We start from the raw sequence: 12,302 nt of genomic DNA on the forward strand, positions 1-12,302 counted from the left end.
TGCAATAGTAGTTTTCTGGCTTTGTTCCAGTTGAAGTTGTGGTCAAGCCCTTGTGGAAAATATATGGGGCGGAATTCTCCCCCCCCACGCCGGGTGGGAGAATCGCCCTGGCGCAGAGCGAGTCCCGCGACGCCGCCCCGACGCCCGCATGCGATTCTCCCACCCCCCCCCCAAACCGGCGCGGCGCGAATCACGGCTGGCCACTGGGAGAATCGCCGCTTGCCATTGGTAATAGGCGAGCGGCAATTCTCCGGCCCGGTTGGGCCAAGCAGCCTTTCCAACACGACAGGTTCCCACTGGCGCCATCCACACCTGGTCGCTGCCAGCGGGAACAGTGCGGGAACGCTGGGGGGGCGGCCTTTGGGGGGGCGAGGGGTGTTCTTGCACCGGTGGGGGGGGGCTCAAAAGGGGTCTGACCCGCGATCGGTGCCCACTGATCGGCGGGCCGGCCTCTCTGAAGGAGGACCTCCTTTCCTCCGCTGCCCCGCAAGATCCATCGGACATCTTCTTGCGGGGCGGCCGCGGGGAGGACGGCAACCGCGCATGCGCGGGTGACGTCATTTACGCGGCGCCGGTCGCGTCATTTACGCTGAGTGGGGGTTGGAGCAGTGAGGAGGATGCAGAGATGGTTCCGTGGGATTTGGACAAGTTGAGTGAGTGGGCAAATGCACGGCAGATGCAGTTTTATGTGAATAAATGTGAGGTTATCCACCTTGGTAGCAAAAACAGGATGGCAGATTATTATCTGAATGGCTATAGATTGAGAGGGGGGAAAATAGGTGGCTATTTAAAATACAAGGCCCGGCACGCGTAAATGACGTGGCGCCGCTCCTAGCTCCCCGGGGGCGGGAAAATAGGTGGCTGGGAACGGTCTCCGACGCCGGAGTGAAACACTCCGGTTTTCACTCCGGTGTCGGGACTTAGTCTCCCGATGGGAGAATTGCGCCCAGGGTTTGGTTCTATAAATCTGAGGGTAAAAAGATAGCCTCGTTTCTTTGCCTGTGATGAGTTTCTGGGTAAGGTTCGGCCTCTTCTGGGTGACTTTCTTTGTCTCCCATACTGACTGAACTTCTGAGCACTCTCAAGATGTGTGTTAATAATATGTTTCCTCGTGTTCTCATTGTTCATGCAAATGGCCCCTGATGACGTTAGCATTGACACACAATGGACTTTGAATGTTGCCCATTTGCATCTCCTTGACAGAGGATGTTTTGTCTTCACGCCCATTTTATGGAATTTCAATCTGCAGACTTTAAGCCTAGGTTGCCATTATACATCAATTTCTGCAATCAAGTAAGAAATAACAGCTGTTAACTCCACAGGAGGGAGCGTTGATTTTTAATGTCTCTTCAATGAAATGTCACAAAAAGTTTATATTTCAATGTCCTTCCAGCCTTGGGAAATTTCATATATTTGACTTCACTTTGTTTCAAGAAAGAAAATGTCCATTTTTCATTCTGATTTTTAAAAAAGGAAATTGTCCATTTTTTTCATTAATTCGCTGAACATGACAGTTTTAAGGTACAAATCAGCCATGATCAACTCAATGGCAGAACAAGCTCAAAGATCTAAATGGTCTAATCCATTTCCAACATTTGTACGCCTAACCTTCAATTGATTAATTTACTGATTGCTAATTATCCCTGCCCTGTTTTCCTCTGCAATGCACATCAGTGATCCAATATGTTCGGGTGCATAATGGTGACATATTAAGCCAAGGACCAGTTTACTTATTTATCTGGAAATAAAACATCTCATGGAAAGAATCAAAGAAGAACGGGGAGCTGCTCTGGTGAACTTTGTTTCCCCAGACAATACAATAAGAAACTTCATTATTAATCATTCATTTATCTTCTGCTTTGGAACAGAATATTAATTGGTTGCTTAGATATAAATTGTTACTACACTTCAAAGTTGCAAAGCATTTTCTTTCTTGGAATGCAGAGTTGCGGAAACGTTCACCAAACAAAGAAAGAATAAAGATAAAAAGATATACGAAAGGAACAGTTTTGAATTCAAATTACGGATAGAATGTATGTGCTCTTTTACTTCACATAATCAGCAAGTTTTATATGGAAAGAGGTGTGTATTTTCTTACCTTTAAAGTGAGTAATCCAAATAAATAACTCAGCAGCAAGGTTTCATGAGTTTCAAAATAAAGAAGATTATTTATTTTCACATGTCTGTCCCAAAATGAAGCAACTTGGCCTCATATAGACTCAAAGATTGTATACAGAAAAAGGTGGAGCACTTTTGCAGATTATAGTTAATTCAGTCTCTGATTTACAATTTCTGGTCTCCTACGTAGCAGGCATTTTGTTTCTTGAATGGATTCAATAATTTAATGTTGAAGTGAGAGGCTTGTAATGTAAATAGTTTCCAGCATATTTTGGGGTTCTTTGCTTATGAATATTTAAGAAGTTGGTTCTCAGGGGAACTTCAAAACTGGAAAAGGTTAAGTATTTTGGCTGGTTGATGACTGGCTGATAACTGATAGTTCTAATGGATCTGTTGGACCTGTGGTAATAAAGGTGCAGTTTCCAAAAGCAGTTATAATAAAATTACCACTGAGTTAATATTTCTGAGGCCCACACAGCATAGCTTGCATTGGGTAGGCCATTGAGATGCAATGGGAAGTTGGTAGTGGTGAGTGAGTTTTGATCTTCCCTTTTGCTCAGTATGGACTTCCAAGAAGGCAGTCGGTCTGGAAAGTCAATTTTCTTTAGATGTTAGCCCATCCTTAAACAATGAGATGTGTGAATTCCACAAATGTGTGTGAAGTACCCTCAGTGATATCCATATTGCTATGAAAGCTATACTAAACACGCAAGGAATGGAGGTGGGGAGCTTTAACTCCTGAAAGACCTCAGATATTTTTACACATGCACAGACAGGAAGTGGGCTGCACTTGCGCAGATCTGCAATTTTTATGTTCTTGAGACCCAGCGTTCCAGGAAGAGAAATGGTGTAAAAACCTGCGTCTTGTGACTCGGAGTGCAGCACCATGGAGGTCTAGTGTCCCAGATCAGGGGACAGAAAGAGGACACAGGGAGAGGCCCTATGGTGAGAGGTCCCGAAAAGATGAGTGCAGAACAGGGGACAGGAACAAGAATGGGTCCCAGTTCAGTTAAAAAGGGAGGAACAGGGAAATAGGTTCCATACAGGGAAACGGCTGTGGGGACCTGACTTTAAGTGAAGAAGGTAGCTGAATGTTGGTGACTCTGTGCTGAAGTTTGTTGGCGCAAAGTTACGCCTTTGAGGCAATAGTGTTCTGTTAGGCATAGCTAAAGAGCTGAAGTTGTGCTTGTGAGTTAATGCTTGGGTATATGCTCTGGAATCCAGGGAATGAAATCTTGAGAGACGAGATTGAAACCCTGGGAGGCAGATTATTATTGATGCCACGTGAATTGGTGTGAATTTCAAATTGGAGAGAATTGCCAGGCTAGATCTTAAAATGTGAAGACTGTAATCCCTTGTGAAAGAGACAGAATTTCAGTGAGGTTGGTAAACTCAGTGTTATTGATGTCTGGGCGGGTTCTTTAGAAAGCTGCCATTCATGTGCAGTGTGGTGTATTCAACTGTAGTTTTTCTGTTAATTTACATGTACCTCATACGTACCCTGAATGTTAGAGTATAAGATAGAAACTGTAAATTGTTTTATCTTACTGAACTTGTAGAGTAAAGTCTATTGTTTGTTCAAAACCTGTATAATCTTGTAGCTTCATTCATTGAGCCAGTGTATTGAATCTCAAACTTTGACTAGCTTAAACAGTACTGACCCCTAATCAGATCTTACTGACAACTTGGGGGTTTGGACTAGGATCATAACAATATTTAATTAGGTATTCACGAGGGTACTGATACTATCTGCAGTCCAACTGCCAAAAAGCACATGATTTGCGGTAGCCACCTTAACAGCCTGTTTGTGTCCAATTTTTAAAAGTATTGATTGAAAGTTCATAATATGACATCCTTCTACAGGACAGGACAACATATTTTGAAAAATGTGGAGAAAAGTTCGTAAGGATACGTAAAAACAGATTTCCTGGAGATATGTTACAATCCGAACGTCAGTATTATTCCCCTTTTTATGTTCATAGTTCATTATTCAGATAGACACACTGGTTATTTTGATATTTTTCACAAAATGCTTTGCGCTGCTGCCATAGCTGTGCAGTGAAGAAACTAGCCATCAATAGTTGGCAATCTCCAAATGTTTTATTACATTCAACCTCCAACCCTCTCAACAAACTGCATCGAGATATGACTGTGCTCGATAATTGCTGTGGAATTGAAATTTCTCTCTGCTATTTTTGGAGCATGATTTGACGTGTTCTTGTCAAACCTTTCGTACATTATCTTAATGAATAGCTAACAACCAGGGAGCATATGTATAAATGCACCAGAAATGGTGTATCAAAGAATTCCAAATCCTGGAAGAAATGGTTAGCAAGTTTTAAGCACCCTTTTTTTTGCTACCTTTTTAGTTCAGGTAAAGTGAGACTTGTATCAGCAAATTCCTGGTAAGTTCTGGGAGTAAATACATAAACCATTAAAAACAGGGTAACTGTTTCTCTCCCAAAATAATGGGTTAGACCTTTACACTGTCTAACTGTTGATGGGAGAACGACCCGGTGTGCATGGATCGCCAAATCCCAGTGCTTTGAAAAGCACTAATGATGCACTTGACGGCCAATTAACGGCCACCTGGTGGGAAGCTAGCCAATTTCATGCAGCAAGAGAGAGGTGAGAAAGGGGCAGAAGGGGCTGGCCGTGAACGGAAAGTCGGTCACGGCTACGTTTAAAGGCACTCCTGGCACAGGACTTTTGCAATTGCACCAGGAAGGATACTTTGGAGGCTGAAGTTGATTCTGAGAAAGAATTTAAATTCCAGTGAACTACTGCAGCAGCTAAGAGTTTGACTATTCTGTGGTGATGTGCATCACTGTTAATACATGTAAGCTAGACAGACACTAGAGGGAGCACCAGAAACATCACACACACACACACACTCAACCAATAAATAAGTTAGATAGGAGGCGACCAATGGACATTCACGATACACAAGGAGGTGACACGACCACAGGGGGGCATTACACCAACCTATACATAAAGGACACCACACACATGATCAGCCCCTTTGGCCAGTGGAGACAGTCAGTGAGGAAGGCACAGGGTTGATTCAATATTACACCCAGCACGTAGAAGACAGCAGCTGGTTAGTCAGATTAGGTAGCTACAATAGGATTAGCAGTAGTGTCGAACTCAAGTAATAAAAGTGTACATAGTGTAAATAAATGAGTTGAAGTTATTTACACGTCTCGACCTTCCTTGACAAATGCAACACAAGGAAGCCGCTTATGTTACAAAGGAAACATAACAAAACATGGTACCAGTAGTGAACTGCTTAAATCCAGATAGCCATACCTCAGCGTACAGTGACAACCAGCAATACCCAGGCAAGATGTACGAGCTCCTGGTTCCGCAGCCGCTCCAGTGCCACGGCGACCTCCGCGAAAACTGGCAGCGATTCCGGCAAACGTTTCAATTCTTCCTGGTGGCAGCCGAACTTAAAGATCTGGCCGATGATGAAAAAATAGAGTTTCTCCTCACCATCGCTGGTGCAAGAGCAGAAGAAATCTTTTTAAATTCAAGTTCTCCAAGGGGCAAAGGTACGACTTCCAGGCAGTCCTGGACAAATTCGGCAAATACTGTGAGGAAAACACACTCCAATCGGCAAGGAAAGGTAAGAGAAGCGGCAGTACTCACCTCGAGGCCGAGGTCCCGGACCAGAGAGCGATTTGGGTCGAGGTCGGCGGCCATCTTGCTAAAGGGACTACACTAGCGCAGTTGCGCGAGAAGTGCGCAGAACCGGAAGGTTCGTTTGCGCATGCTCGAGACGTCGTGCATGCGCAATCAAGAAAATGGCCATCGGTAAAGGAACAGCGATCTGCACATGTGCAATCGCTTCCTACGTGCTACGTCACGCGCGTCATGACGTCAGAGGCCCCAGACCGCACCAATTTAAAGGGGAAACGTCCCAAATCAAAAAAAAAATCTTTTAAAGCTGTAAAACAACCTTCCTTCACCTGGAGTGACAGCACAATGCCTCAAATTGAACCAGGAAATGAATTTAACCTCCGAAGAACCCTGCAACAAGCAGTTACCTATGCACAAACCGATGATTCCGACCTCGAATACTTCGATACCGACCTTTACATTTTTTCTGGGCCTCGCGAGCCCAATGACAGCTCCATGGTCCTAGACGACTACGACTTGGACAAACTTTTCGTGTTGCACATTGGCGACCCCCGCATTGAATCCGACGCAGATGCGGATTCATTTTTCGGATTTGAGGATCTTCAACCCAGCAGATATGACGTTCCAACTCATCAGTGCAGGATGATGCTGCAGCCTGAAATTAAGAGACAGAAAGTGGTACAAGCCCACAGAGAGCGGCCTGCTGCCACACAGAGCGTGGTCCACGCCCCGCTCAGGGTTCCCGACGCTACAAAAGAAGACATGCAAGACTCCACACCGCAGTCCTTGCAGGAACAAGACGTGACTCCAGTGTCACAAGACTCCACAGCAAGCTCGTGGACAGACTCCACAATTGCAGAAACGCATGACTCCGATGCGCAGTCCTTGCAGGAACAAGACCAAGAGGGTCTAGCAACCTCCTCTGACCAACTAGCGGCAGACAATGCAAGTCTGCCATGCTCACGTAAACAGCAAGAAGGCTATAACAGTCTACCATGCTCCACTGTACAGCAGGACGACCATGGCGGTCTATCATGCTACAATGAAGGGCACAGCGCTGATGATTGTTCAAGCCCAAATGAAGACAAGCCAAAGGAATCACCTCTTCCAAGCCTGAAGAAAAAAGGATTATGCGCTGACCTTCAGGATCATTCTAGCCGAAGAGATATTAATAATGCTGCACAGTCACAGAAGGATGCTGAGGATTTGCTAAATAAATTGCTTGTATGTTTAACTTGCAAGGAGCAGACTGAAAATTGCCATTGCTTTAGTACGGATCGAAAAAATGGACAAGACATTGATCCTCATTTAATGGAAATAACACAACCTGAATCATATCTACAGCAGGAGCAACTGTCTCCCTTCAACACAAAACCGCAAAGTCCCAACTACAGAGACCAGCAGTTAGTCAGTAATGACTCTTCAACCCCTGATGGGAATATTAATCGCATTGAATCTCTGCACGCTCCACTGATAAATGAGCAGAACATTGGAGCAAGAATCCTGAGGACACCGACATCGAGTAGCCAGATAAAGCACTTAAAACCCGCAGCAGTTTCAAGTGAACCAATTGTGCTTTCCAGTAATGGTGAAGATGCAGATAAGGTTGACCCGATTATCCATTGTACCACATTAACTCCAGAGATTAAGCATTTATGTCTGGGGAGTAGAATGTGGGCAATTGAGAACAGTAAAAGAGAGACTGTGACTGTGCCAGTCCCAGCAAAATCAGAGCCAGAGACTATGAAGACATGTACATTAGAAAAGGATGCATATGAAGTAACTGAGAAGAAAATTGTAACGGACTGTTCTTTGGAAACTAGTACAATGATGAAAGAAACATTGGATCGAACATTTGATGCCCTACATATGGGAGAAATTGAGAGAAATGAGCAAGGTTCTGTAATGTCTGGGGGAAGATTTAAAATTCCAAAGAAGAAAAGCCCAAATGAAGGACAACGGCAAGACAATGACAGTCCACCCACATTGTTTGCACCACCAGATGAAAACTCTGACAATTTACCCAATCCTAGTGAACAGCAAACAGCTACTGAGGATCTACCCACGGTATGTGAAACGAGTGACGACAGCATCCCACTTCCCATGCAAAAGGTGTAAAGTGACAGACCTCAGCTAGTGCGTACAGAGGCACTCGACGATCACGGCGAGACCACTGGTGACTCCGGTGACACGACACTACTTCCACCCTCAATTGCTCGAACCTCTCCACTAGTCAATGCATTCCTGCATGTTCCGACTCCAGACGTGCAGCTTCAAGAAATCTCAGCTGACTCCCGTGAACCTGCTAAGACTCCGGATGGGGAGCATCAACAAAAAACAGACCAGACTCCAGATGGAGAGCAACCAAACACCAACCTATACATAAAGGACACCACACACATGATCAGCCCCTTTTGGCCAGTGGATACAGTCAGTGAGGAGAGGCACAGGGTTGATTCAATATTACACCCAGCACGTGGAAGACAGCAGCTGGTTAGTCAGATTAGGTAGCTACAATAGGATTAGCAGTAGTGTCGAACTCAAGTAATAAAAGTGTACATAGCGTAAATAAATGAGTTGAAGTTATCTACACGTCTCGACCTTCCTTGACAAATGCAACACAAGGAAGCCGCTTATGTTACAAAGGAAACATAACAAAACATAGTCTATTTGTTTTGAAGCATTTAGGACCATTGCCAGGGAAGAAAGAACATTTGAATTCTGCTGACCAATTCCCCTTCCGAATGGCAGATATTTAGGAAAATATTAAAAATCATCTCTTTAACTCTTTGTCTTTACACAGATGGCCAAGGGAATGGAGCCAGGAGTTAGGGCAGTCCCCTGACCAAGCACAGCCCAAGGGTGACAGTGACTTCCTGTGAGGCCTACTTCAGGCTGTAAATGATCAGGTCCTTATGTCCACTGACAGGAAGAGGTGCCCTCCCAGCCAGTTAAAACAGCTTGCACAGAGGTCGCAGTGGAGGCCAGCAGCCTTAGGGCCATCCAACCATCTTGGATACAATGTCAAAAAAGGTTAAATGACCTCTTGAGATCTGCAAGGGTATATATCGCCATTCTGGAGATAGATACATATTGAAGGGTGTGAAATGGGTCAATTATGGGATTGTTTTGTGTGTTATCCTTCCCTACAGTTTCAACATTTGCAGCTGTAGGCAATATTCCCGAATTACTGGCTTAAACCTCTAGAAAGAACAGGAAGAAGCATGAAAGGGTGCAGTGCACATCCTTGCTCCATGTCTAGTATCAGTGCGGATACATGCACCTTGGTGAATATGTGGGAGTCATCTTTTAGGGGACAACACACTGGTGAGAGCACATCACAGTCGCTAGAACAGCTGTCAGAGGGTAGATCAAGCTGATTTCGGGCACTCAAATGAATACTGGATGTGACCTAGATGCTGACCCCCTGATGCATCACAAGCCACTGGGTTCACCAGTCCGGTGGCAGATACTGGATGCCCAGTACAGATTTCATGGAAATATAACAGAAGGGTGGGACGCACTAATACTGACCTGCACTCCATCGCCTTGTCTCTGAGTTCTCGGGCCCAGAGCTGTGGCAAGAGGATCCGGAGTCACGTCTAGCTCCTATTCTCTCTCAGCAACGCAGGGAGGGGCAAATGGATCTCATAGCAATGGAGGAACAGCTGCACATGCCATCAGAGGGGTAGCTGCCAGGATGTTTCTGATGGAGGCAACCTTCTGCCCGTCTGCCAGTGGCACAGATACCCTTGAGTACCGTGATGATAATTGAGCCTCATGCAAGAGGTTCTCACTTTTCTGGGGCCCTCATGGCCTCAGGCAACCAAATGGCAGCCACCAATGTGACCCCAGGTAAGGGGACTTAAGGACATGGATTCTCCGCCCCTCAGTGCCAGGATTGCGAATCATGATCGGACAGAGAATCGGGCATCCGGCCAAAAGCTTGTCACGAATGGATGTGACTGTTTCTCTTGATAGAAACACTCTTCAGAGGCCCAGTGTTCTAACAATCTAAGTCCTTACCCTGTGAGCTGCATCGGCAGTGCCTTTAATGAAATTAAAATCGCTTATTGTCACAAGTAGGCTTCAATGAAGTTACTATGAAAAGCCCCTAGTCGCCGCATTCCGGCATCTGTTCGGGGAGGCTGTTACAGGAATTGAACCGTGCTGCTGGCCTGCTTTGGTCTGCTTTCATAGCCTGCGATTTAGCCCTGTGCTAAATCGCCCCTTTACCTACCTCTGTGGGTGAAATTTACAACAGGTATTGCTAAACATGAACCTGATGTGGACCAATGATGCTGATGTATCCCCTCTGCAACCACTTATTCGATGGTAGGTTCCTCACCTTTTTCTGCCTCATGGTTCACTTGTCCCTGGCCAGCTGCCCTCATCCTTCTCCTCCTCACTGGAGGCGATGCCTTCAACAGGTTCTAAAATTTCCATAGCGGATACCAATGTACAGCACAAATTCTGCAGTGCTCAGTACTGAGGAAATGCCCAAATGGAGGTTGAAAATGTTCTGAAATTAACTACACTGGCTTAGTCTCTCAGCTTCAGCGGAAACCTCTTCTGCTAAAATCAGCCAAGCTCCCACTTGCAGCCTTTCTGTCCGTATTTGCAATAACTGTGAAAAATAATGTAAATTCCCAAGTGTGTTTCCCCTGTGTTCATTGCATTATGGTGTGGGGAACATTTTATTGAAGTCAATTGGTTTGTAAACAATTGGTTTTCTCATGAGGTACTTAAAGATAGCGTGGAAGCTGCTGATATGTGTGCCCACCCAACTACTGTAATATGGTGGACCGACTTGATGATGTCAAGCTCATGACCTGACGTCATGATGCTGGATCCTGCCCACACATGAAACTGCAGCAGTCACAATTTTGAATATAAAATTCAGCCAAAGAGAACTGATTTAATAATGCAAACAGTGTTGGTGATTTACTGGAAAAATTTCTATGTCCTGTTTCAGGTGCATTTAGCGGGGTGTTTCTCGACGGTTGCATGCCAAGGAACATCTCACTATTCAACGGCACTTTGCCATTTGGTTTGGTCTCGGGGACATTTTCTCCGCTGAGGCCGCTCTTGAAGGTCACCAGCAGGAAAGGCTCCCTATAGATCAGGGTGCAAATTTGGACGGCTTCCCCGATCTCCCCCCCCACCCCTTTCAGGCACCCCTCCCCCCCCTACCCCCCGCCCCGCTCACCCCGCCAACCTTGGCCCAATCCTTGGAACTCCAACCTGGCACCTGAGCATCCTGGCACTGCCAACCTGGCACCCTGGCAGTGCCACTGGCATTGCCAAGGTGTCCAGGTGAAAGAGGGAGCAAGGTGCCACCCTGCCCTGTCCCGACTACCCAGGGGTCTCCATTGACCTGGGAGACCTCCCCCTCCCATCCCTAGGTGCCGTTATGCCTGGTCTACGGCACGCTGACGAGGGCTTCCAGATGATTCTAGAAAATGTACATTTAAATGAGCTGTACGATTGATTTAAATATGCAGAATTGGGTCACGCCCAGTGAGGACGAGATCCAGTTTGCAACATCTCTTATAATAAATAAACAGCTTTTTTAATGTTTTACTTACAAATCTGTATTTATTTACCACTGTCTGTGGTCTGAAGTTCATAGATTATTTAATAGAACATACAGTGCAGAAGGAGGCCATTCGGCCCATCGAGTCTGCACCAACCCATTAAGCCCTATCCCCAGGACGCAATAACCCAATAACCCCTCCTAATCTTTTTTTGGTCACTAAGGGCAATTTATCATGGCCAATCCCCCTAACCTGCACGTCTTTGGACTGTGGGAGGAAACCGGAGCACCCGGAGGAAACCCACGCAGACACGGGGAGAACGTGCAGACCCCGCACAAACACTGACCCAGCAGGGAATCGAACCTGGTCACATACCACTTTCAAATATAAATTCTGCATATATTTGTCAGGTTTAGAATACAATAGATGCAAATAGGAATATCAGCCTCTTGTGAAATGCAATGGCCTTGTCCTGACACCAAGTTGGGCATGACGAGGCCGGTGCCAAACTACAGGTCATCATCAGCAAACTGAACTTATAGATACTTGCAAAATCATATTATTCGTGTTTTTACACACTTTTAGGTATCCAAATCATGGACGAAATTCTCCGGAAAAGGCGCGATGTCCGCCGACTGGCGCCCAAAATGGCGCAAATCAGACGGACATCGCGCCGCTCCAAAGGTGCGGAATGCTCCGCATCTTTGGGGGCCGAGCCCCAACCTTGAGGGGCTAGGCCCGCGCCGGACGAATTTCTGCCCCGCCAGCTGGCGGAAAAGGCCTTTGGTGCCCCGCCAGCTGGCGCGGAAATGACATCTCCGGGCGGCGCATGCGCGGGAGAGTCAGCGGCCGCTGACAGCTTCCCACGCATGCACAGTGGAGGGAGTCTCTTCCGCCTCCGCCATGGTGGAGACCGTGGCGGAGGCGGAAGGGAAAGAGTGCCCCCACGGCACAAGCCCGCCCGCGGATCGGTGGGCCCCGATCGCGGGCCAGGCCACCGTGGGG

At 46.3% G+C, this 12,302-nt stretch overlaps 1 long non-coding RNA gene across 1 annotated transcript in view; it reads left to right on the forward strand.

Moving 5' to 3' along the window:
• Positions 1-1,932: 1,932 nt before the first annotated feature.
• LOC140410794 (uncharacterized) overlaps positions 1,933-12,302 on the forward strand; it is a 61,349-nt gene continuing 50,979 nt past the window's right edge. The window contains exon 1 of the long non-coding RNA XR_011940745.1: positions 1,933-2,082. This is a non-coding gene — a long non-coding RNA (uncharacterized lncRNA). The remainder of the gene's footprint in view (positions 2,083-12,302) is intronic.

This window comes from Scyliorhinus torazame, chromosome 4 (genome assembly GCF_047496885.1).
Source record: "Scyliorhinus torazame isolate Kashiwa2021f chromosome 4, sScyTor2.1, whole genome shotgun sequence".
NCBI classification, from domain to species: Eukaryota; Metazoa; Chordata; class Chondrichthyes; order Carcharhiniformes; family Scyliorhinidae; genus Scyliorhinus; species Scyliorhinus torazame.